This window comes from Falco biarmicus, chromosome 5 (assembly GCF_023638135.1).
Source record: "Falco biarmicus isolate bFalBia1 chromosome 5, bFalBia1.pri, whole genome shotgun sequence".
In the NCBI taxonomy this organism is placed as follows: Eukaryota; Metazoa; Chordata; class Aves; order Falconiformes; family Falconidae; genus Falco; species Falco biarmicus.
The window spans coordinates 47,742,617-47,767,130 of record NC_079292.1 but is presented as its reverse complement, the minus strand read 5'-3'; the positions used below and the strand labels follow the sequence as shown (position 1 = coordinate 47,767,130).

Below are 24,514 nucleotides of genomic sequence, written 5' to 3'. Positions count from 1 at the left end.
AGAAGCACATTGCAAAAGTATTGGGCAACACACTGAACGGGGTGTAAACCACTGACATGCTGCTCGGAGTCCAGCAGTCCTGGAGCCAGCCACACTTCCCAGAGTATCCTGTTGCAATCCCATGCTACAGCTGCCCACGTTTAAGATGCCCAAGGTCTGTCCTGAGTGTAGCTGAAACCCAGAGCACACCAGCCCCTCAGTTGCTAACCCTGACAGCTCACAGCACACCTCCTCCCTCAGCTGCCCTCAAAGCTGCACAGGTACTGTTACACTGTCCAGATATTGCTGCTACCCATTGGCACCATGAGTTCATCTTGAAAGAGCAACCATGGGCTAGAACTTACGCTTCATCCCTGGACAGTGTTGTTTTTTGTTTTTTTTTTTTTATTTTGGGTACATACAAACTTTTATCTTTCCAGTTCACTGAGAGAATTCTGTAATTTGTGACTATACTATTGTAGCTTCTTGTATCGTGTGTATTAAAATAATGATTAAAGTGTCACACTTCTCTCAATGCTGTCATTAAAAATCCATGCCAGCACTCAGTGGCTGAAAATAAACAAAGAGAGATAGACAAACATTGAAACAGAAGTTCCAAAGCCACCCATTAATTTGCCTGAGCCAGACAGTGCTGGTAGCACGGAGAATCTGGCACTTAGATTTCCAGTCAGACATTAGGGACCACACTGCCCTGGCCTTCAGCATCAGTAAAGCTGTTTATTCAATTGGAACTGCAGAAAGCTAACTTGAAAATTAACTTGATGGTAACCTACTACTTTAAAAAAAAACAAAATAGTGTGTGGCTACAGCTTCAGTACTATTGCCACCTACAGGTATTATTCTCTTCATTACACAAAATAGTGAAGCATATTGTCCTGACACTAAACTTTGGTAAACTCAATCATTACATGTAATTCATTGAAGATGTAACATCATCAGCTCTCTGAAGCTACAACTGAACATCTACTGTAAAATTCAGTGAACTACTACTCACTTGAATGTGGAAAAATGTCAAAAAAATCAGTGGCAGAAAGGCTAAAAATATAAATTGTAGTTAGGAAAAAAAAAAGACTTGCTCTATATGATCAGACACTGTCTTAGCAGTTAGTTAGCTTCTGCAGACAGTAAAAACCTGCAGAGAACGTGCTCAATGGTACACGCCCAGGCAGTGGAGCAAGCCAGTGCTCAGGCTCAGGGCAGCAAAAATCCTACAGCTGAAGCTAGCTCTGGTCTCTGCTGAATGAGGAATTAGCAGGTTTGGTAACTCCAAGCTCCAGTTGAGAACACAGCAAGGATGTGGTTGTCTGTCTTTGCTGCCTTGTCTAAGAGGGGGAGGCAACAGCCTTTGTCTCTTAAGGTAACACACACTTGGGCAGAGCAGAGTGCCTTCTGAGCAACCTCTCTAAACCTGCAACTTTTTAAACTTCATTTGGAAACTGTTTTTAAGAAGGAAATTTAATCGTAATTTTTAGTGGTGACTATAATACTTGTTGCTCAGACCGATCACCGCCTACGAGTAAGTCAATCACAAAGGTTTCCAAATGAAGTACTTAAGCTTATTTGAATTCCTATTTTAGTTGCGCTGTAATTTCCAGATATGCTCTGTATCTACAAATATCACTGGAAAATGAAAGAAGCTGTGACCGCTAGCCATTTTGAGAAAAGCTGAAGAAACAAATATTAGAAAAATAGTGTAGTTGGAATAATAAAATCAATTGCTTTTGACACGTTTTGGACTTCCCAAGTGCAGTATTGAAAAGTATTGAGAGCACTGAGGCACCAGGGTATGTGAGGATGGGTATGGGAACTGGTACACAAGACCTTGGAAAAATGAATAATATAATGGTCTTAATTTAGGGAAAAAAAAAAGTTTTCTACTGAAAACAGGGATCTGATTTTAATAGTGTTTCCCAGTTTTACACAGGTGAATGGGTGCAAGTACTGACAGAGAGATGGGTGTTGTTGGGAAAGGTGAATACTTGGTACAGCCATAGATTCATCTTCACCATTGCTGCTCCACACCACATTAATAATCTATATATTCACAACATTACCAGCAGAGCTAAATCACAGTGACTAACACTTCAGCTATAGCTAAGGCTTGTAACTATTTCAGAGTCAGAAAGCCATAATATATCCACTTTGAAAACAAAATTATTTAGCATATGCATGTATACAGAATACAAATGATCTTGATATAGTTTGGGCTTTCATATTAATGGATAATTTCAATCCAAATGCAGATATTTCTTTTTGCATGCTTTTGCCATGTTTATGTGCATAAAAAATTATGAGCCAAGAAATAAAAAACAACTACCACTTAAATACCACATACCAGACAAACCCAATCAGATGCGAAGCTCTGTGCAATAAGTTACAAAACAGGTGTGTATTACTTGGACTCCTCCAAAATCCTATCTATGCAGGAAAAGCAGGTTCACTCTATATACAGAAAAATTACAGAAATTTCTTGCTAGAAGTACCTGTCTTTCAGTGTTCTACTTTTAAGGTAAATGGCCAAGTTTCAGCTTTACCAGACTCAGGCCCCTTTACAAGATTTCAAAGAGTGAAAAAACCATTTCCTTCTCTTCACTTTCTCACACTTTCATTCAAGAACATTTTGTGCACAATTCAGCTCTAGCTGTCTCGTTGTATGGGGCCTTTCCACAGCAGAACAAAGAACAGGTTGTTTTTCAACAGTAGATTGGAGGGAGGGAACAGGGAAAAAAATAAAATATGCAAGCATCATCCTTGAAGCAATTACCTCTGGTTTTGTAATTAACTAAATTTCAACCTGATAATATCTATTTAATCAGAAATTTCAACCGAGTGGTCGGGAAATGCGTCAGAGCACAAAACATACAGCATTTGAACAGATATAAGCAGTATGAAAAGCACCCATCTGAAATCAGAAGATGCGCACAAACCACGGCAAATCTCACAGCTGACACAGTGCTCAGCTAAAGTGGGGGCAGCACCGCAGCCAAAGCAGCTACTGGCCATTTTACCCCTAGAAAATGAGACTCATTTGAGAAATGATGGTACATCTTTCTGAACTGTTATGAAGCAAGAAATGCACTGTGTTAGAAGAGACACAGCTTGCATTCTCCACACTACATGAGAGGGGCCGCGCCACTGACAGGAGTGAGGGGTGTGGAGATCAGGCCTGGGAGCCGATGGCTATGCCAACAATGCCACGGGTTCAGTAGCTCTGAGAAGACAGCACGGGGAGTCAGGCAAAAACAAACGAAAAAGACCTCTTGACATGCCCTCTTGGAGGCCAAGCAAGAAGCTGGGACTTGTATTATGTGATGGGGAGCTCTAAAGTTCTCCCATGCAGGATCTGACAAAGATTAATTTTGGCTTTGATATTAATACATATATAAGAAACAACCAAAGTATCTTCACATGCCGAATAATGCAAACAAATAAACCCACATTGTTCAAGGAATAATGTCTCCAATGGTGTTTAGAGGCTTTTATTGGTACACTGACTCTTGTTGCTCTTATTCTTAGCAGATTCTGGTGTTTTATTCTAAGGGAAAGAACAAGATTTTTTGCAAAGAATTAATATATTCTTAAATGCACTAGGAAAACTGATTTCACTAAACTTAGCAAGAGTTTTTGCCTCTGACTTAAGTTACACTTTCACACATCTTCCCAGCTACTATAATAGGCATGTTTCTTCTATGCAGCTAAAATCTTACCAATGTGGTCTGTGTCAACATGAAAGGAAAGTAGAAGTACTGTTAAAATTTATGCTAAAATATAACACAGTTTCACTTCCATGTTGGTCCAAAAATATAAAGCATTTAACCTTTAAAATAAAACCCTTTTAATTATAAATGTGAACAAGAAACAGTACATTTACTCAGAGTACACATTTTTTTTGACTGAGAATATGATTTACAGATAGCATCTGAGTTGTATGAATTTTCAAATGGAATTAGAGTATTTTAGATACAACACTGCAGAGTCCAAGTGATTCAGGATCTTCAGTCCCATCATTAAAATAGCTTCAGAATTTAACAGCTGGAATCTTAAAAATACACAAGTACAAAAAACTCTCAGAGCTGATCTCTTTAATTCATTGGGAATTAAAGCTCTAATTCGTCAGTAGATATAGATGAGCTTAAGAAAGCTTAGAAGAATTTTCTGTCCTAATAATCCGCCCATTTTAGATGCCTCCCTCCCTTCTTACAGGACCAGCTCAGCTTCTGGTGAAGTAGATGCTGTATCACTCTTTCATATTAATGTAAATTGGGATCAATTTTGATCTTTCCTAGTGCATCCAGCTATGATTTAAGATCTGTAACTGCTTTATGATTAGCCGAGCAACCCTAGCAGCAGGAGCAGAAATCTTTGAAGAAGAATAGAGTGAAAAGCGTGAGGCCAGAATCACCACAGCAGACAGCAGAAGCTGTCCCTAATTACGAGCCAACATCTTTGAGCGCTCAAATAGGACCCTGAGTTCGATTGCGATTACAGACTCTCCCTAGTATCTATGTCTTTTTTTTAAAGATGAGAGTTAAGAACAGCTGAAAAAAAAGTTATCTGTGTCTTGTTGGCCAATGCAGACATGACCTGTACTTTTAATTCACTGTTTTTTGTTTTACAGCAGGTCATTATTCTCATTAATTGCTAAGCTGCTGGCAGATCTGTTGACATTTTGGATGAAAGATCAATCTGGATTTAATAAAGCGACCAAAAGGAAAGGGGTTATCCTTTTGCTTAAGAGTCTGCCAGATCAACAGCATTGTGCAGACTGACATCACGATAGGCGGTAGCTTATTGATACAGCAGTCATTTTTTAATCAAGATGACATAATACAACTCTTGTCTGGCATGGCATATAATTACATCATAAGTGCATGGCCAAATTGTACTGCAAATCAAACACAGTTCCCTTCCCGATTCCTCCTAACCAGAAGTTCAAGGTGGGCAAGGTAGGTAGGAAGGGGTGAGAGGATTTGCACAGTTATGTTCACAGGTATCTGGGGACACAGAAGTTCTTTTGTTGGATTTACTTGTACATCTAGCAGGCTAAGTACAATGCAAGGATATTTAGGTTCAAGGCGTTCTAGCTTTCCATTCAGCATCGTTCAGAACTACTAAGAAATTTGACTAGCATCAGATCTGAACATAGAAGTTTTTAACTTTCTGTTTTCCGCTCATTGTGAAGTTTTCTTTCCATTCTCTCTCCTCCTCACAGACACGTGTGCACCATTCCTGCTTCCACATTAATACAGACTTCACGCTGCTAAGTAAGTTACAAACTTAGCTTTAGGCACATCCAACTGATTCCTTTTTATTTTCCTGGCCCATCCCCAATTCAGATGGCACAGCAAGCATGTTCCTTTCTGTAGCTTGGAGCACAAGAGGTCACTTGGATGTGTCCTGTACCCTTGCTGGCCCTGACAAAGCAGGTACCTATTTCCAGCAGCGCTCACTAGGAACAGCCTTTGACACGAGAGCAGAGCAAGGGGCTCAGGTACCTGCCTCAGCTCTGAAATGAGACACGCTAACTGGTGCACTTCAGACTAAGTGCAATTAGCTTTTTCAAGCAAAGATTTTTAAATTTTTTTTTACAGGTAATTTTTCTTGGAAAAATTAAAACAAACCTTGTTTACTCTAAAACATACGTCCCATGGCAGAAACATCAGACAGTAGACACTTACACTGAACTGAAAAAAAACCCCAAAAACTGGCAGAAGGATGAAAGAAATTATGACAACCTGCTCTGTGCTGGGCTTTGGACAGGGAAAGCTCGGGAAAGGGATGTGCTGCTTCTGCAATTGACTGGAGTATGCTGTTAACTCAGCACAAAGTCTAAGAAGAGTAAATAGAAAGGCTGATTTCAAAGAGCTCTGGGTCAAGCCCCTGCTCTCTTGCTTAGAAGGCAAGTTCAGCCACAACATCTGAAAGGGTATAAATGAGAATATGCCATCCACTTGGAGTAGGAATTGAGCTTGCAGAGACAGGATTTCAGCACAGCATAACCAATGCTGAAATGACTAAGTACATGCGAGGAGGAGGAAATGGAAAACTGCTGAAAACTTACTTCCAAGATAATGTGTTCCCACTGTGACCCTTCAAAAAGTGAACTTTTGCTGAACCAAGTAACTGGATTCCACCAGGCTGCAGAAATGTCATCAATCACATGTCACTATAAGTAACTGAGTATTTCTAGAAAATGAAATTTAAAGTAAATACGGTAGGTCTATAGATTCTAAGAACTAATGACATTCACTCTGGAGTATATTGAATATTTTAAAATTTGGGAACTGAAAAAGATTTTTTGGAAATGTCTTCTAAAATTGTGCATTTGAAGGTAGCAGCAAGGTGCGTTAGGAAGTAGTAAGACAGGAAACTGGAAATTGTTTCATAAAGAAAATCACTTTTGTGAAACGCAGTAAGAAACATCACAGTGAAATTACAGATAACAATTGGCATTTTTGTGCTACCTTCCACAGCCTGTCCCGAGACACTTGTTCTAAGTGAATGAATAAGGAACTTGTCTCTGGCCAGTGAAACAAAGAAGAAAGAAAATCCTGTGTTATCCTAGTTTATTGTGTCTTGGTATAGGCAAAGATGAGGCACGTGCTGTTTTGGGGTATAGCTGAACTGACAAAGCAGGTACCTTCTTTGGAGAAAGGCTCTCTGTGGCTTTGTAATACCTGCAACGGGTGAGCTACTGCCCGAGCAGTCAATCTATCATGTCCCTTTTCTACTGGCCTAAAAATCTTCCTGCTGAGTGCAGCACAAACTGATTTTTTTAACCTGCACCCCTCCTTATTGAGTAGGGCTCTCACCCCTCAACTGCTTCAAATGGGACAATTGCTCTGTTAAACAAAATAGGGATTTAACATGTTAACTGTGCACACAGGTTTTCAGGCTGAAGTCTAGGAACATCTGAGCTACTGAGATGAGATTGAACTCAGTTTGCTGTCAACAGCTAGTAAGTGGATCAGTTGAGAGCAAATGGCAAATTACACACAGTTATGGCTGGAAAAATTACTCTATGTACAGGTTAGGATAAAAGCCTCATTTGGGACAGTGGAGTTTTAATGGCTGGAAACACAGTTAAATAATGCTAATTAGCCATTAACAAGCACTCTACACCTGCAAAGAGCTCTTCAATAGATAAATTGAGTTATCCTTGTGTTATATGAATTAGTCTCATTTTTTGGCAATAGAAATTGAGGTCTTTAGATGAGACACCCCAAATTACAATTATTTTATTTGCAGATGGCTTACCAATAGGCACGTGATGAGTCAATGACAAAATTCAGCTGCAAGTCTTTCAGTCTTGGGCTCTTGTCTGGTAAAAAGTCCTTCCCAGGGATGAGGAAAGGCAGAAATAAATAGACCGATACATTTTAGCTGAGTTGCAGAGGGCTGGAGGCTTGCCACCAGTCTCCACAGCAGTCTTTTGCAAACAGTGCACTCTACTCACTCATATGTTAAAATTCCTACATTAAAAAAAGGGGGTTCCTTTACCTCAACTGCCCCAGAAAGGGTAAATATAGATGCATATCTGTAGGGAGCTGAAAGATTACCTCAACCGGTCCTGTCCGGTCCACCTTTCAGAAGTAGCCAAATGGCTTCCAACTCCTGTTCGGCCTCTTCTAGGTCATTTCCTCAGGGATCTCAAACGCACAGGCCCACTCAATCTCCAGCTATGTTTGTGCCATATGCCTGGGAGCTGCCTGTACAAGAGTACTTGCCACCTTAGCTGCCTAGTGTCACCTGTGAAAGAGAGCTCCGAGACACACCCAAAGCACCTGTCTGGCTTAGATCACCACGGCACACTTAGATGTAAGTTACTCTAGTCATAAGTAGAATCTGCATTGCTAAAGTGTCTCTTCTCACCAGCTTACCAATTACCTGAATTCCTTAAATTAGGTGTGGGGACAGAGAGGAACAGTGTCTTCACCTGAACATAGTATCCCAGTTTTTCCCAGGGTCTTCATTTGGCAAAGACCGTACATGAGCATTTGTTATTCTAACAAAATAACCAGCCTCAAGGAGAGTTGGCTTGCAGTCTACATGAACAAATCAAATACATGAGGAGAAATGGCTAATTATTATCATTTTTTTTTCAAGAAAAAGAACACTTTCATAAATGTCATTAGCTATACCTAATTTTGAATAAAACTTAAAAAATAAAAATTTTGCTAACTAAAGCTCTGAAAAGTCAAAGACCTTACTTGCAACAAGTGCAGAATGCTAGTTCATTCAAGACAGTTTGACACACCTAAAAATAACCCAGTGAAGAACATTTCTGGGACCCTGAATACTTCAGCAAAAGTTAGGTCCTATTCTTCTTACCAGCCTTGGTAACCAATGACTAAGTTGAACTAAGGTATGAGAACAGAGATAACCTTGCCTGCCACTTTCCAAACAATCCATGTGGGTTATAACATCAAAAATACACACTTACCCGTAAGCAGGTTTGGTAATGAGCTTCCTGGCTTTACACCTAAAGGTACCTCATTTTTTGAGCAAAGCTGGCTTCCTTCAGCCTGATAGATCTCCTGCTGTTTTGCTCAATTCTCCCACTTTCCTGCTGAATTTCTTTAGTCTTCTGAAATCAGATTATCTCCTCCAAGGACTTGTACTGGGTTCAGTAAGAAGTACAGACAATTCACCACAAAAATTACTCTGGGCATATACTAAATATGATATCTATCGTGAACCTCAGCACAGGTCCAGATCTTCTCAGTTCATTGGTAATATTAAAGCTCTCATTGCTCCACCTCCCTAGTAGCTTTAATAGGGCAATTTCTGCACATCTGAGCAGACACATCTGACAGAACAGAAGCAGAAGACAATGACCTCTTCCTCTCAAGCCCTCTTTGCATGCTGAGTGTGGTTTGTGCCTCCTCTTCTTGACATCCTTCCCTCTAGCAAAGCCACTTCCAAAAGCACGACACAGCAGCTGGTTGTTAGCATGCAGAGCGCCAACGGGAGGTTGTAGGAGCAGCATATACATAGTGCATAAGCGAGAGAGCTGACAAGAAGCAGAAGTGTTATCAGGGGTGGGGAAATAAAACTTTCCGTATAGTCAATACACCTTGCTCTAAATGCTCATTTCTAAAATTCTCTCAATTCCAGAACACAGCCTGGGGACTCCACATGCCTGGACGGACCAAAAAGCATACATACATCTTAACCAAAATGCTTAGATTACCAGGTATTTGGCTGTTGGGGTTTTTCTTTTTAATACATACCACCAAGTTTTAGCTTCGCTGATTGAAAAGATTATATTTGAGTTCTGCATGCAAAGCTGATGTTTTTCACTTGTACACATCCAAAAAAAGGAAGTGAGACTACAATACAAATACTGAAAGGAAATGTTTTTATCTCACACATACTCTTTTTGCCACTGCCTTCACATTTCCCACAGGGTGGGAGCACGCCACGCAGCATTAGACTACAGAGAAAAGACTCAGCAGTGAGTCAGGCTAAGTAAGTCATAAGGTAATGCTGTCTGGATTCTCAAGGACTCTATCTAGACTGTTGTTTATCACCAAAGGCTGTAGCGGAGTTCTTGCACATAAATACAATGCTGAGTTTCTAACATACGCCATTCCTCATCCTTAGTCTAATGACTTTTCAAAATGCATGGCACTCTGATGATGCACAGGTCTTCCTTGGGATAAAATAATCAGGTTTTTAAAATCAGAAAAGTACATTCACAAATTATTTAAATCATATTAGGAAATACCAATTTCAACTATGATGCAAACATGGAAATTCAGAAAGATAACAACTTTCTACTTGATTTCTGTGAAATGCAAGAGACATTTCTCTCTTGACATTTTTTCCAATCATTCTCCTGTTTAGCCATTCTGTAAGTATTGTACAAGGTTAACAGCACCGCTTTGTTTTTAATTCCTTATTGGAGGCAGCTACAAAATCTAGAGGGGGTCAGAATGTGCAACTGCAAACCACTATTGCTTATTTTAGGACTTACTCTTGTGCCCCAGTAGCTCAAACTGCAGTCACTTTGACAAGGGGTTGAAACCAGCTCTGAATGCCACCAGGAGCTCTGTCTCGTAAACACTGTTTTCCTAATGTTGCATAGCTCTCTATGAAAAACAAATAAATCCCTATGCTCACTAACAGGGAGGAAATTCAGATATTACTTTCTTCTCTTTTCTTCAAGGGCAGATAAACACTGTGCCACTGTCACAGGCGAAGGTTAGGTCAAACTATGGCCCTTCCTACACCAAGAGTAAGAGTTCTCAAGGCACATAACCCATAATAAGGATGTGAAGACCAGCTGTCACCACACTACAGCTGCACATGGGCCAAGTAGTCAATTTTTGACAGGGATTCAGTACAGTTGAGAAGTAGGTAGTTTCCTCAACTCCCCATCCACACACAGCTAGCCAATATACAGAAGATATGGGCAAGCAGCGGCTGCAATCCCACACAACCTTTCCAAGGGAACCATGCTTGTGGTGTGTGTCTCCTTACTTGTCATTAACTCCTGGTTTGTGTCTTCTTGGGTCAGGAGGCCTTGATCCCTTGACAAACTTTGATCCCTTGATATCACTGGGAGATCCGTGCAAGCCCTCCTGCAGGCTAGCATGCAGAACCAAAAGAAGGATCTATTATCCTGCCGCAGCCCTGTCAACTCTCATGATTTTATCCAAATTTGCTGACATTTAGAGTTTCCCAAAGCTCCTAGTCCCAGAGTGGTATAACCAAGTGAGATTCTCGCTTTCATATTTAATGGTGTAATATTTTGATTACAAAGAAAAGCTAAAGATCTGTCAAGAGTGTCACCTAATATCTCATAAAGCAGATGGCAAAGAGAAAAAAGTCACTGTTTTTAATCTCATTACTTTGGAAGGTCTGACTCATGGCTGCTAAGTACAAAAGTGGCAGAGAGGACATAATACATCTAAATGCTGCCTCAAAGAACTTGTACACCTTGCCCCCAAGCTTTGATGTAGCTAAAAATTAATCAGTGTTGTGGAGTGTCTTGGCAGAAACAACTCACTCAAGTCACAAAGTTGAGCTAAGCCAGGAACTGGACTCTATCTGCAGCAGCCCAAAAGTACCATTGCTTTGGCTGAAAACGAGCAACAGATTATGCTTTTCAAAAGCAAACCTACTTGATTGCTTTCATATTGTCCAGCTCTGATTCTGTAAAAAATGAATCATTGAAGCTGATGAAAACTGAGTAATTGGCAAGGCCAAGCCCTGCGAGGCAATTAGTCCCAGACATTATCGCAACTGCTTGTACTTCCTTGCCTCTGGCAACTGGGTGGTAACAACTTGCATAAAAATGTATTTAGAAAATTCATTAGTAACAGTCCAAGTTAATTGTGGCATTAGTACAGCTCAATGTTAAGCTTCTAATTAAAAGATGTCAAATCTAACTAGGTCCTTGAAATATCTTTAAATAATATGCATGCGTTTGGGGTATTTATTAGATTAATATTATTTTGGTTTTGTTGCTCTTCAGCCGTTATGCAAGCTGCCTCATTTAAGGCCATTTAAACGGTAATAGCTAGTTTTAGTAACACTGAAGTAGACACTAGAAGACGCCTTTATTAAAGATGGAAACAGTTTCCTGCATATTTAAGAAATAAGGTTTATTTAAGACATTGTAAGCCACAGTTCTATTATCAAATAATTCTAAAGGGATTAATCCACAAAATGTACCTGTCTGGGAAATAGCATCCATCTCTTCCATTCAGTCTGGGAAATTCAGTCTGAGAAAGGGAAATACATAATGTGTCCTAGTTCATTTAACCTTTCAGTCAGCACTCCTGAATTCCTTACGAGCTTCCGATTCACAAATCTCCTGTTTTAACTGATGATACTCAACATTTTTAACCAAATTGAAACTCTGACAAATGCACATACTTCTCATGCTTCCAGAGTAGAGCCTCCATGACAGCGAGGAGAAATGGATAACATTTATCAGGTTTTTTTATCAACTGAAAAAACACACTGGAATATGTATTTTATCAAGGCACAGCTGGTTTCATCTTGCTGTAAACAGGACACTAGACTGGCATGAAAGACTGAGTCAGTATAGTAACAAACCGTTCATTTACAGAAAAAGAGTGCAGTTTCAGTTCACCTGGCAAAAGTTGCAACTCAGCCAGAAGTCACTAAAAAATTTTGGTTGAAATTAATAAAGTCAAGTATTTGTAAAGCAATTCTAGTTTAATGTATTTATGTCTGGAAGTGTTCAATCTTCCAGCTAACTTGAGAACTTACATACCTTCCACAAAACCGATGAGGGGACAGTGGTATCATGCCCCCTTATGGACAAGTAGTTAGTCCCCTAAAATGATTAAAATCCAAAATTCAGACCCCTGAAAAAATGTGAAGGAGACAAGGAGACACAGAGCTGCCTTAGGGACCAGCTAGCTAAACAGTCCTTGACAGAGATTTATGTATTCGTCCCTCCTTGCCTCCCAAACTAGGGAAAGGCCAAAGGCTGTTGAACCTTGAACAGTGAAACTCTGCAGAGAATCACTGTGGTCAGAAATACGTGTGTGAGTGACAGCTCGGCATCAAAAGCCTGGAGAGATGGCTTGCATCAGAAGAAATCTCAAGCCTAGCTGTGACTGAAGCAGCTTTCAGAGCAAGCCTTGGGGAGCTACCCGCTGTCCCAAGTGTTGGGGATGTGAGCAAGGACACTGCCTTGGGTTACTGACTATCCCTAGCATTCAAGGCAGTGGGATTTTGATGCAATTCTGTTTATTTACAAGGAAGTACAAAAATACCTGATTCCATTGCATTTGAGTTTTTTCTCCTAGCTGGACTAGCTGAAGTGCACAGCCTCTACAGTGCAGCCAGGTCAACTCTTGTAGAGGTGCCTCCTGCATCAGAACGTGTTTCAACACTTTGCTGACACCTCTTGACATCCGTGTAAACAGGGACCTGACGGATGGAAGAATTAAAGTTCATAGCCTTTATGTTTAGCTGTCAAATGGTCTGGATGAGATCAAGCACCTTAAAATCCTGTTAAGTTCACTTGGGTGACACGAACTGTCAACACTGTGCTGTGAACACCCAACTCGCAGGTAGCTAGTAGTGCAGCAAGGAGTGGCAAACACAAGCTGGCAAGGAAATGTTTGCTAGAGGTGGCTGGATTTCACACAGAATAATAGGCAAAGGTATTTCCACTCAGCCTGAGACACAACCAACTATTATCTGATGGAATTCTATTCCAAAAATATAAAACTCACAAAGAAGTTTCCATCCTGCCCAGTTTGATACTTGGTTTCCTTATTACGCAAGGTTAATTCCCAAATCTGTTTATTCCCAGCTTTTCTGCAGGGTTTCTTTCTATCCTAAAGAAACTTTGCTTCCCTTCACAGACATCCTCTATCTGTCATGGTTCCCTAGGGATCAGCTGCCACCTAAATTCTGCCCAGATGGTCAGGACCTAACCTGCAGGGTTAGGAAATGGCTTCAGACAGAAGGGAACAAGCAGGACTTGTGGACCCAAATCCTCTACAAGAACAACCCAGGAACAACAGCGCAGCTTACAAATAGAAAAATTGAAAGTAATGTTAGAAAGTGCATCTTCACAATTGGTGGGGGGAATGTGAGCAGACAGAAGAGGTTAAGAAGGTCATTTTCACGGAGACAAGTTACGAAGTACACTCTGTGCTGCATATTATTACACTTTCCTCTGATGCACTTAGCTGTGATCATAACTAGTTGGTGAACTACCAATGTGATCCAAATTGGTAACTCCTATGTGCCTTTAAGCAGTCTGCTTCCTTCTTGAAGTAATGAAACAGAAAAAAAACCCAAATAAAAAAAAAGCGCAAACCAAACCCCAGAAATATCTGCAGACAGAAACGTTGTTATTTATTGAAATACTGTGCATGCCTCAGACTGTAATTCAGTTCTTTTAAAATAGACCAACTCGCCTAAAAAAAAAAAATCAGCATCACCTCACCTCTTATATGAGTGTTGACCTGGCAAAGTACAAAGGTAAAACTCTTCTGCTTACCAGAAAGCTCACATAACCAGAAGACAGAGCCACAACACTGCCAGTGAATTTTATTCTTTGATTCTGCCATGGTAAAGATTCAAGAAAAATTAAATCAGGGAAGAATTAAGCATTTAAAAATATTTTTTCAGCGTAAGTGAGGATATATTCATGTAAAGATGTAATTAAGAATGAATAAATACTCACAGTCCAACATATTGCAAAAGCTGTGTTCAGTGGCATGGTTCTGCTTCTGCCAAGTTAAGCTAAAAAAGAATATTAACTCTCTGTTTCTGTACAGAAAGTCCTGTTACTTCCTATTCTGTCACTGTGTCCAGTCAAAACAAACCTACTAAAAGCAACAAGTGTTAATGAGGCGCTTTTCTAATCTAGCAATCAGCATGTTACTGAAACCAGAAGATGTAAGGATGTTGAGCAGCCTCACTGATAAATACTGATACATCAGTATTTTAATAGCCTGATCAAAAATCAAGAGCCTCCAGTAAGAAAGCAGAACAGTATAATATGATTGAAGTAAGATGCTCTGTTGAAGTGTTGTACATTGCTTAGTCTATACAGGAGCAACTAAGCAGCAACTCAGAATATAATTCATTGCATACATCCTGAACGTTGAAGTAACAGCAAACGAATACAAATAAAACAAGCACCATAAGGGAGCACATGGTGATTCTTTGGTGTATCTGGGAGTCTAACTGAGGCACTCAGCAGCCTCAAGGTGCAACCACTGCCTTGGGGTAAAGGGGGCGGGCATGTTCAGGGTATTCTTCCCAAGCCTTTTTCACCTGCACTGAAAATAAGCCATCTTACTCTCCTCTATTTTTCTGTCTTGACATGATACTGAAAAAATTGCTCAGCTGCATATTAGCCACAAGCAATATGAAGAAGGTACATGTGACACACCTTTTAATGAAGAAATCAAAAAGAAATGAAAATCCATTTAGACAGAACTTATATGCATATATATCACGCAGCACCATGAGGGAAGGGAAACAATTTCCCAGTTTCCTCCTCAGGATCTCTTCACAAATTAGTAGAGAGGCTGCTTGCAAGAGTCCCATCCTTTGCTCATTCTCTATGGGAACATCAATAACTCCCCAGGAGGGACTGCATGAAAGGCAGATACATGCACTGGAAACATATGGGTAATTGATCTCTGGGCTTCATTAGGAAAAGAGAATATGAGTCAATGCAACTGGCAATACTTTGTATCACAATACTTCCTATCACAACATCGCAGCTAGACAGATGGGCTCCTAGTGATGAAATTAGATGCAGCTGGAGTTGTACCCCTGCACCATATTAATCCCCAAGTTGTATTTTGTCATGGAACAAAGGCAGACTGATTGGCAGTGCTCAGTAATCATTTCTGGAGCCCGGAGCACCCCAATAGGGGTCAGCAGCCTTCCATTTTCTCGGGCACACTGGCAGACTCTCATTGTTCTCATATACAGAACCTTCCTGTGGGCTTCCAATAGCCAGGAAAGTAAAAAATTCAAAATGCAAGATCTAGCACAAAATTGCTTTGACTTCTCAAGACAAAGCCACAGCAGGAATAAGGCAAGAGAAGTGTCTGCTCTATGCACCTGCTAGCATAAGGGAAAGCAGAAAAAAAAAAAAAAAAGATAATTTAGGTGAGTCAAGTGTGTGGCAGCCTCCTAAGAATGAAACTCAGCAAGCCCAGGAAGCCAGGAGCTGCAGCAGAGGGCAAGGCAGCGAGAGGAAGAAGGGTATGCACATGTGGTGACCGTGAAGTCCTCCTGTCCTCCCAAACATGCGTACACAAGGAGGTGAAGGAGAAGGAAGGCACTAACTGAAGGCCCTAACTGAAGCCAGCTGCAATTCAAGTTGGGGATGAGGTGGCCATGAGGTACAGGAATGCCCTGATGGCTGCCTGGGGTACATGACTTCCAGAAGTTTGGAAAGAAGCTGCTAGATGCAGCTCACATAAGACAAGCAGGTTGTGCAGTGGGGCAAAATAAGGAGTTATATTCATCACTGAGAAAGCTCATTGAAGCCCAGAAATTTCACATGTATGCATTTAGAAGTTAAATGCTAAAAGGAGTTGATGATCTTCAGCAATGTTTGCTGGCAAGGTTAATAAAGATGTCTTTATTTCCCTAAAGAGGAGACGTATTTCCAGAACTTAATTTTAAAAAACCTCTATCATTCAACTTAGATAGTAACCAAACTTTTTAGGAGGGTTTCTTTTCTGCTTTCCTGTGGAGGGCAGATTGGTCAGTAATCAGAGAAAGGAAAACCGGGCTAAGAAATATTTCTGTTCTGTTAGCTGCAGTCGCTTATTGAAGTAAGGCAGTTTTTCCATTCTGGTGAACAACCATGTTAGAATTTCATGTCTCTGCATGAGCAATCACAGGATAGTTTTATCAGTGCAATTAATTTCTTGCATTTACATATGGAAGAGGCTCATGTTCACACTTAGAGAAATGAGGTCGTGATCACTGTAGCTGGAGGTGCTCAGGAGTGTCCTGACTCCACTTTTGCCAGATCACTTAAAATGCCTTTGGTTTTTATGATTGAATGTCACAATGTTCAGCCACTGCAGTCATGAGGTCTTCTCTCTTCCGACAGCTGGATACAGAGCCTCTGCGAAAGGGCTGAAACATCCTCTCTTCACCCACAGAACGGACTCACATCTTCTACAGAAAAAGCTGCTGGCAACCCTCTAGACAGTGGGGTCATGGGCTTGGACCCACAGCTTGCCACATGCTGTCTGTTTACAGTATGCAGCAGTTTCAGCCCTGGTCAGCCACATCTCAGGATGTATTGTTCTCACTTGAAATGTAAGTAAGGCTTAAAATGCCACTATATAGAAATGCAGATCACTATTCTTCTGAAGTGCAAGAGACTAGAAGTAGTGTACAAATTATTGAAATCTGAAACTGAAAACGTGCATATTTTCATAAATGTACATAGGGATGCATGTTTGAGAGATTAATCAACTAACAAAACCCAGAAATGATACTAAAATATAAGTGCTCATCATTATTTTTATATTGATGTCATCTTTTAGCACAGAGCATCAAAGATCTTTAAACAAATTAATGAATTAAACTTCATAATGCTGCTGAGATTTAGGCAGTAATTACCCAGCCAATATGGATAAAAAAATGACAGGTTCTATAGAAAAAATTAAATGCTCATTTGTTATTGATACCTCTGAATGTTATCAAATTACAAAGAACAATTCATATTAATTGCAACATCGTAACTGCATGCTCTCACTCGTGGGACTTTTTCAGAATTAAACCTTTCAAGCATTTCTCTTTCTATGAAAATTTCTCCCCAGATCTAGGTTTATTTTAGGGACAATATAATTTTTTTCTGAATGCATTTCTATCTTTGTGATGACTTGCTTAGTACACATGGGCAGCGAACATCCATGTTGGAGGTAGCCTCCCGATATCTGTTTTTCTAGTTCTGTGCTCTGATGCCTTCCTTTCCGATGTAAGTATTTTGTAGGATTCTATAATCATAGATGGGAACTGCCTGTTTCCAGTTTAGCTTTAATTACCTCTCATTCAGCCTGCACCTTTAAGTAGACCAGCCTGTTCTCTGGACTATTAAAGACTTAAGCGTTTCTCCTGCAGAATCAAGGACCATATCAACAATAGCTGCATGGGGTTTTTCTTCACCAGGCTCAGTAAGTTTTTACATTTAGCACCTCTTGGTCTTGGTTTAGAGGTGTAATAGAAAGGAAATCCTCTTTAACAACAGTGCTAAGAAAGGAAAAGAGAATACAGTTTTATTTGTGAATAAAACCTATGGGCATTCAAAGAAGATGGCCAAAATTTGAAGCTGCAACATACTTACAAAGGCTGTGCAGTCTATGATTAATACTAACTGAGACTCAAGGACACTACAGCCACCGGAGAGCCAATGTTTTACTGTTCAAAGAGAAGATACAAGTTGAGAGAACTCAGACATTAGCTGTAGGGTACTGACACAGCACACATCCTAGTTGCTACCCGAGTTTTCATGAAATCAAGCTTCCTGTTATTAGTTCTCTGTAAGGCATAAACTTGGCTCTTTCTTGTTAAGATGTTAGAAGTATTTAGCTTCTTGACAAACAGTTCAGTTTCAGTGATGGTAGATGTTATTACCTACATGACTTGTGTGCATGCTGAGATTCTGATCAGGTGTAAATCCACTCAACTACCTGGCCCATGGGAAACAACAGGTACTTAGTATTTCAAGCCACCAGAAGGGAATATTGACCACAGTCTCCTTCAGTCTGGAACTGGACCATGGTCTCCATCTAAAGAGACATCTGTGTAAATACGGAATTACTGGTATCTACGTAAGCCTGCACTAATTGTTCTAAAAACCAGCATTACATTATACTCAGCAGCCTGCTGATTCATGATGAAAGAAATAAGCTATGCAACAAAAACCTGAACAATGTCATACCTAAAAATAGAGAACAGTTCAGACCAGTGCAGTAATTGCACCATAATATTGGTACTAATTTATGGGCCAACAATTGCAGACCTTAAGCTAAGAGCAGATTTCTGAAACAAGCCAGAACAAGATGTACTTATAAAGACAAAATACTGTGGGATGCTATGATGAAGATGGCTTCATCAGATTAGCCTCATACTGAGATGCAAGGAGAACCTCTTAAATCATTAGTAAAGCTGCAGCTTCTCATTATTTTTAATAGCTCTTGATATGAACACTGGCGCCAAAGTACCTACAAATAAGCCTTACTCAGTAATCTCCAGCGTTCAACACTGGGCTTCACAATGCTAGACCTTCATTTACAGCATCAGGCAGGCTAAAACAAATGCACAAATAATAACTCGCAGTACGCCTTCTTCCCCAGCTTCACCTGTCACATCTCAGATCAACCTCTCAAAGCTGCTCATTACCTACCCACCAGAGCTTCAGCAAGCGCAGGTCAGCATGACCCCCGTGACTTCAACAAAGCCGTATCACCATCCGCTCAAGACACAGCGTGCACAGAGGAAAGGTTTAAAAGTGCCCATTAGCACTCTCTGCACAGGAGATGAGGGGAAGAGAGCTGGGAGTCTCGTGGACAGGCAGAGACCCTGCAAGGGAGGAGTGGGAACTGGAAGGCAGGCTCAAGTAGGCCAAGGGCAATCAAAGGTAGGAGAGAACAGCAAAGTGCATTTGCCAGAAGACTAGGGAAAAAGGGTGCTCCGGAAACGCAAGAAAACTGTCAACCCTCTCAGGGGAGGAATAACAAAGGCTAAGTGAGAAGGAAGTGAGAAATCATGTCCTGAAACAAGGAAGCTTCTAGAGTGCTTGGCTGCTTTCCTGCCTTGTTAATTGGGAGACAGTGCAGGGCACACCAGCTAGTCACAATAACCACCTCTGCTGAAGCTGGTGCACCCTCACCATGCCAGGGGAGCATGCACACACTGACTTCCCAACAATCCCCCAGGAAGAAGCACATCTTAGCACACACTTGTTTTGTGGCTGCCCATGCTCCTCACTTCCATCCTTGCTCTCGGGAGCCACAAGATAAAGCCCATGTTAGAAAGCCTAGGTGAGCAGGACCTGCCATGTTCTGCCATGTTTCCCAGGACTGCAGAAGATGACCTGGACTTCTTGCAGGAAACTTGGTCAGAGCATATCACAACAGCAGTGCTTTTGACAGACACTGAAGGATATGGAAAAAAGGACAATGATTAAACAAAACAATTGCATCGTTTACCTGAATGAAGAAAATGGTATTTGCTGTTGTTATCTATCTAACATTCCAGCTGAGTTTTTCTTATTTTATATTGTGACTTCCCAATGCCTGTACCCTGCATTTCTGCAAGGGCATTATTGTGAGATAATCAGACTCACAGAGTTCTCAAACTTTTCTAAAGTTCTCTTAAATGCATTAGAAAATTATAGGCTACAATTTTACAGGAGGGAAAATGAGACAGAAATATCAGTGCCATAACATCCACCAATTTTGGTTTCATTTTGCACAGAACTTCATACTTTCACAGCACTTAATACATTCAAAGTGCATCTTTAATTGATAGTTTCCAGTTGGATTGCTTAGCTCTTCTACAGAAATTTTCTAAGGAGACGACAAGCTCTCTGAGAAGCAGGAGTAAAGTATGGCTTCCTGAACTCTCGTGTCTAATAGTTGGGAAGCCTTGGTGCTTATGAATTCTGACTTAAGCTCTTCCAAGACTTTTCCCACTTAAGCTTTTCCCAGAACTACAACTTCTACCCATCTGCCTTTTAGGGACAAATCTGGTGGTCTAGAGCTAACTGTCTCCACAAAAAAAAGGAAATGTCCTTGTCCTCTTCCTTCCAGCCTAGGCACACCAGCACACCCACAATAATGCTAAAAGGACTCAGTGTCTGTACCAGCATCATCAGGTGAACATATCACCTGTCAGTAGAAAAAATAACAGTGCCAAAGTTCGAAGATTTTAGCTGTCCTAGAGAAAATGTGAAATGGGATCACAGTACATCTGAAGACTCACGAATTATAAGATGAATGAAGAAAACAGTTTTTGTCATCTCAGTTTTAAAACACTTTTAAGTCCAGCAGTTCTGCTATTTGCCCCAAAATACCACTTCTACGGAATCTAACTACACTGGCACTCTCAAAAAAGAAAGAAAGAGAAGAAAAGAAAAAGAGTACAATTACAGCCAGTCATAAATATTAAAAAGTAGATAAATAATGAGTAAATGCTAATTTTACCTCCTTTCTTGTGCCCACTAAAATTTGAAATATGCCTAGTGGTCCTTTCTGTATTATATTTAATAAGCTTTTTTTCTACTATATGAGTTTAAACCAGCATATTTGAATGCTGCTCATGGAAAATTTTTGTCCCATTGAGCATATATTGAAAACAAAATCAGAAATTGCCAGTGAAAGCCACGCTTTAAAGACATTTGTAGTCACAAAGTAGGATTATTTGCACCTTGTAAATGGGGCCAGAGACATTCTCCTTTTGAGCAATGTCCTGCAAACATTCTTGCACTTATGTAACTTTATTTGAATGAATTTAGTGTGGTAATTCTCATAAGTAGAAGTTACTTACAATGTTCAGTTTACTTCATTTTTGAAATCAAAATATATTTGAAAAATATGTCCAAACCTCTTGCAAAGCAAGAGGACCACTTGATGCTGAGGACACGATATGGAGCTATTCTCTGCCTTCCAAGATCAGTAAAAAAATTCATAAAAATTTCATTGCAGAGATTTGCAAACTATATGACCTTTATTCATTACACTGCTTTACACGTTCACACACAGGCAACTAAGTGTTGCCTAGACTGCTTCAGGTCTGCAAACTCCCCAAAATAAAATAAGCTTGATCTGTGAAAGTTTGGCTCAACTGGAGCTCAAGGGAGAGTTTTGTGGATTATAGTAAAATGGGGTTTGGATCTCCTTGATCTTAACAATTGTCTTTTGTTTATGTCAGCATGATTTTTATTTTTTTTTCAGTGAGGTTTGACAAGTCTCATTGATGGCACCCGAGCACAGGAAAGCTAGTCACTACGTCACAGACATGACCTCTGCCTCGCACCAACAGAAGATAGGAAATGTGCAAGAAGGTTCAGTTGCCTTCCAGCTCCCTCATCCTCAGGGTTCATGTGGGTCTCGGTATAAATTATAGCAATAATATTATAGCAGTAATTGCTTTCTGGCTGCCACTGCTCTGGCAGTCTGCTCCAGGCACACCAGCAGTTCCTTAGGCTCAGCTGATAAGTAGGGGTGACTCAGGAGAAAGCAATTCAATTGCCTCTGGATTTCTGCTCACACCCTAACACAGACCATCTCCCCATGCCTTCCTCTGCCTTCCTTCTAGGCTGAAATTGAAGCTACAAATGTAATGGTGGTGTTGCTGAAATGACAGGAGGAAAATGAATGCCACGATTTTTTTCTTGTATGCCAGAAGCAGTTGGAAGAAAGCGTGATCTTCCCTCAGCTGGGAACAGGGCTTGGGCCATACCCTGCCTGCACATAGCATCCAGAACTGCCTGCAGAAATCACCTCCCAGGCACACGAGGGTACCCACAGCTGGAGGAGTAAGAAATGTGATTTATGGAATACAAACACCATATAGCACAATTTCCTCTTGCTCCATTCATAACATGTAGTTGAAAAAAAAAAACTATCCCATGCTATCTAGTTTATTGGAGGGGAGTCAGGTTACAGTAATAGCAGAGACTAACTCATCAAATCAGCATTCACCCACTTTAATTAATTAATGTAAAGCAATATAAACTGGTGACCAGGATAGAAGATAAAAACTCAATACAGTTTGGAGAAAACATCAAACATCATGGAGAAAAGTGGCATTCCTCTGTCAGGACGGGATTTATTCATAAAGCAGGTAAACAATTTCTAAGCTGTTCAAAATCATCTGTGCAACAAAAAATTAATAGTCAGATCCACACACAAGCCCAGCAATCTAGTCAGAATCACTGCCCCTTTTGTGCATGATGGAGGCTCTTGAGAAGCACATCACTGCAGGGTTGACAGGTCTTTCACCTCCATGATAGGACATTGGTGTGGATTAGGTGTCATTTTGCAAAGGTGAAACAAACATTTTTTATCAGTAAAGTGCAGAAATGTTCTGAATTCCCTGAAAGAACATTTGTGGGAGGAACAGGGCAAGGTGGTGGGAAATTGGTGGAAAATAGTATTTCCATGACTCTTTGGAAAGTGGGAGAGAAGCAAGTTGTCCCAGGCATCACCAGAAGTATGTGGCAGAACCAGGAAGGGAATTTCCATTTTCAGACTAGTATCACACCTCTGTTTTAACGCTAAAACTAACTTGCCTCTTAGCGCTCTGGAGCGTGCCCCCTAGCACAAGCGAGGTGGTCTCAGGTGACCAAGGCAGAGGAGACCCAGAGTACAGCCCCGGTATGCCCTGGCAGGCTGCTGGGAGGGCAGCTGTGTGGCTGCAAGGGCTGGCAAGTTAAAGCCAAGCTGTGATGATCACCGTGCCACCCTCCCTTTGCCTCCTGCCTCTCCTGTCACCTACAGACACAGGCTATGACCAGCATGGGAAATCCCTCATTATCTATTTCACTTGCCTGGAGCTGTGGAGAGAATCCTAAAGCAAGCCATTAAGCATTGAATTTCAACTTATTTGTCTGATTTCTTATTTCTTTTTTTATTTATTATCATGATTCGTGACCTCAAGTCTCTATCTCATTACAAAGGCGCAGACAAGCCTGGTACAGTCTCCTTAATGGAAACGCAGAGCCGAACCACATGTCTGTCAATTAGCAAATATCCCAGTAAAGGGTCTGATTCTTAAAGTAATGAAACAATTACTGTTAGATGTTATTATTTATTATTTATAACACCGTGGCACTTCCAGTCTAGAGCAAGACCTCACTGTGCCTGGCACAATACAAACATCGAACAGAGTATGTAATCCAAGCGGTTTTGTTTGCAGAGCTGTGGCCTTATGCCTGATCCTACTGATGCTCTCTAAAACACGCAAGCAAAAATTATACTAAAATTAGCAGTGGCAACAGCAGCAGTTATTCTTCCTATCAGAAGGAATGCAGGTCATTTAGTTTGGGAGTGCCATCCCTCCTTCCCCCATTGGTGCTGCAAGGAGTTCACCCTGCCCAGAAGGTGGGAATACAGGAGGAGAGCATCACAGCTGGTGCACAGGCTTTCGCTTCTGGCAGATATTGCTGGAAAACCAAGGCAGAACTCACCCTCTCTCCTATACACAAGGTAACCACCTTTTTAAAAGCCAAGGGCAGCCCCTAACTACTGCTAGCCTGAGAGAAGAGAGAGGATAATACTTAGAAACGAACTCCACAGGCAACCAACAGCCCCATGTCCTCAAAGGTCAGCTCAGGTTTTCCAAGTGAGATGCTAAGAGGATGTAACCAAGACTGAGTGTTTCAACTGAGAGAGGGAGCATGAATGCTGAGCCTTGGGGAAGAAAGCTCTACTCAAGTGTGGGATACTTTCCTTAGGCAGCTGATGGAGCCTTCACTGCTGAAGCAATTCACAACTAGATGTGAAAAGAATCACATAAATACCGTAAGAAAATTCACAGTGGATTCACAATGATGAAGAATATGATCCAACAGTCTTTCCCTATCTCTTAGCATGTGTCCCCTGAAAATAAACACTTACCTTTCAAAATATCACTGTGATCCAAAGTCTGTTGAAGTCTCTAGAAAGGCAAAATTCAACTGGGCTTTAAATGAGGCCATAAATTTGGGGAAAGTGCTATATGTTTTTTAATTTGCTTAAACAATGAAAAACTAACTAAAGGTTTTGCCAGTAGACCTGTTGCAACCATTTATACATTTTGCCATAAATCCCAGGTATTCCTACAAGCCAGGTGCTAGAAAGTTTTTGCTTTTTTTGCCCTAAAGGTTTTTTGATGTATTTATATATAGGCTTGACAGTACCAATTATTGTGTCAGCTGCATAAAGGTAAGCGTCCTTATAGCAAATACATATATACCCCATAGCAAAAAACCCCCCCCACATTCAGTAACTTTGCTTCAAGGTATCTAAAATCGGTTAGTTTG

General features: G+C 40.7%; 1 protein-coding gene across 6 annotated transcripts in view; it reads right to left on the bottom strand.

Annotated features, from left to right (window-relative positions):
- Positions 1 to 24,514, bottom strand: part of TMCC3 (transmembrane and coiled-coil domain family 3) — a 147,828-nt gene that overhangs the window by 71,447 nt on the left and 51,867 nt on the right. The window contains exons 1-4 of one of the 6 annotated variants that reach the window (XM_056340417.1): positions 8,444 to 8,996; positions 7,560 to 8,045; positions 7,258 to 7,472; positions 6,062 to 6,186 (exon numbers count right to left, since the gene is read on the bottom strand). The exons of 2 other annotated variants lie outside the window; for them this stretch is intronic. The gene's annotated coding sequence lies outside the window, so the exon portion shown is untranslated. Of the gene's footprint in view, positions 1 to 6,061; positions 6,509 to 7,257; positions 7,473 to 7,559; positions 8,046 to 8,443; positions 8,997 to 24,514 lie in introns of those variants that run through there. 3 more of the 6 variants (XM_056340418.1, XM_056340416.1, XM_056340420.1) reach the window with 3 other exon arrangements.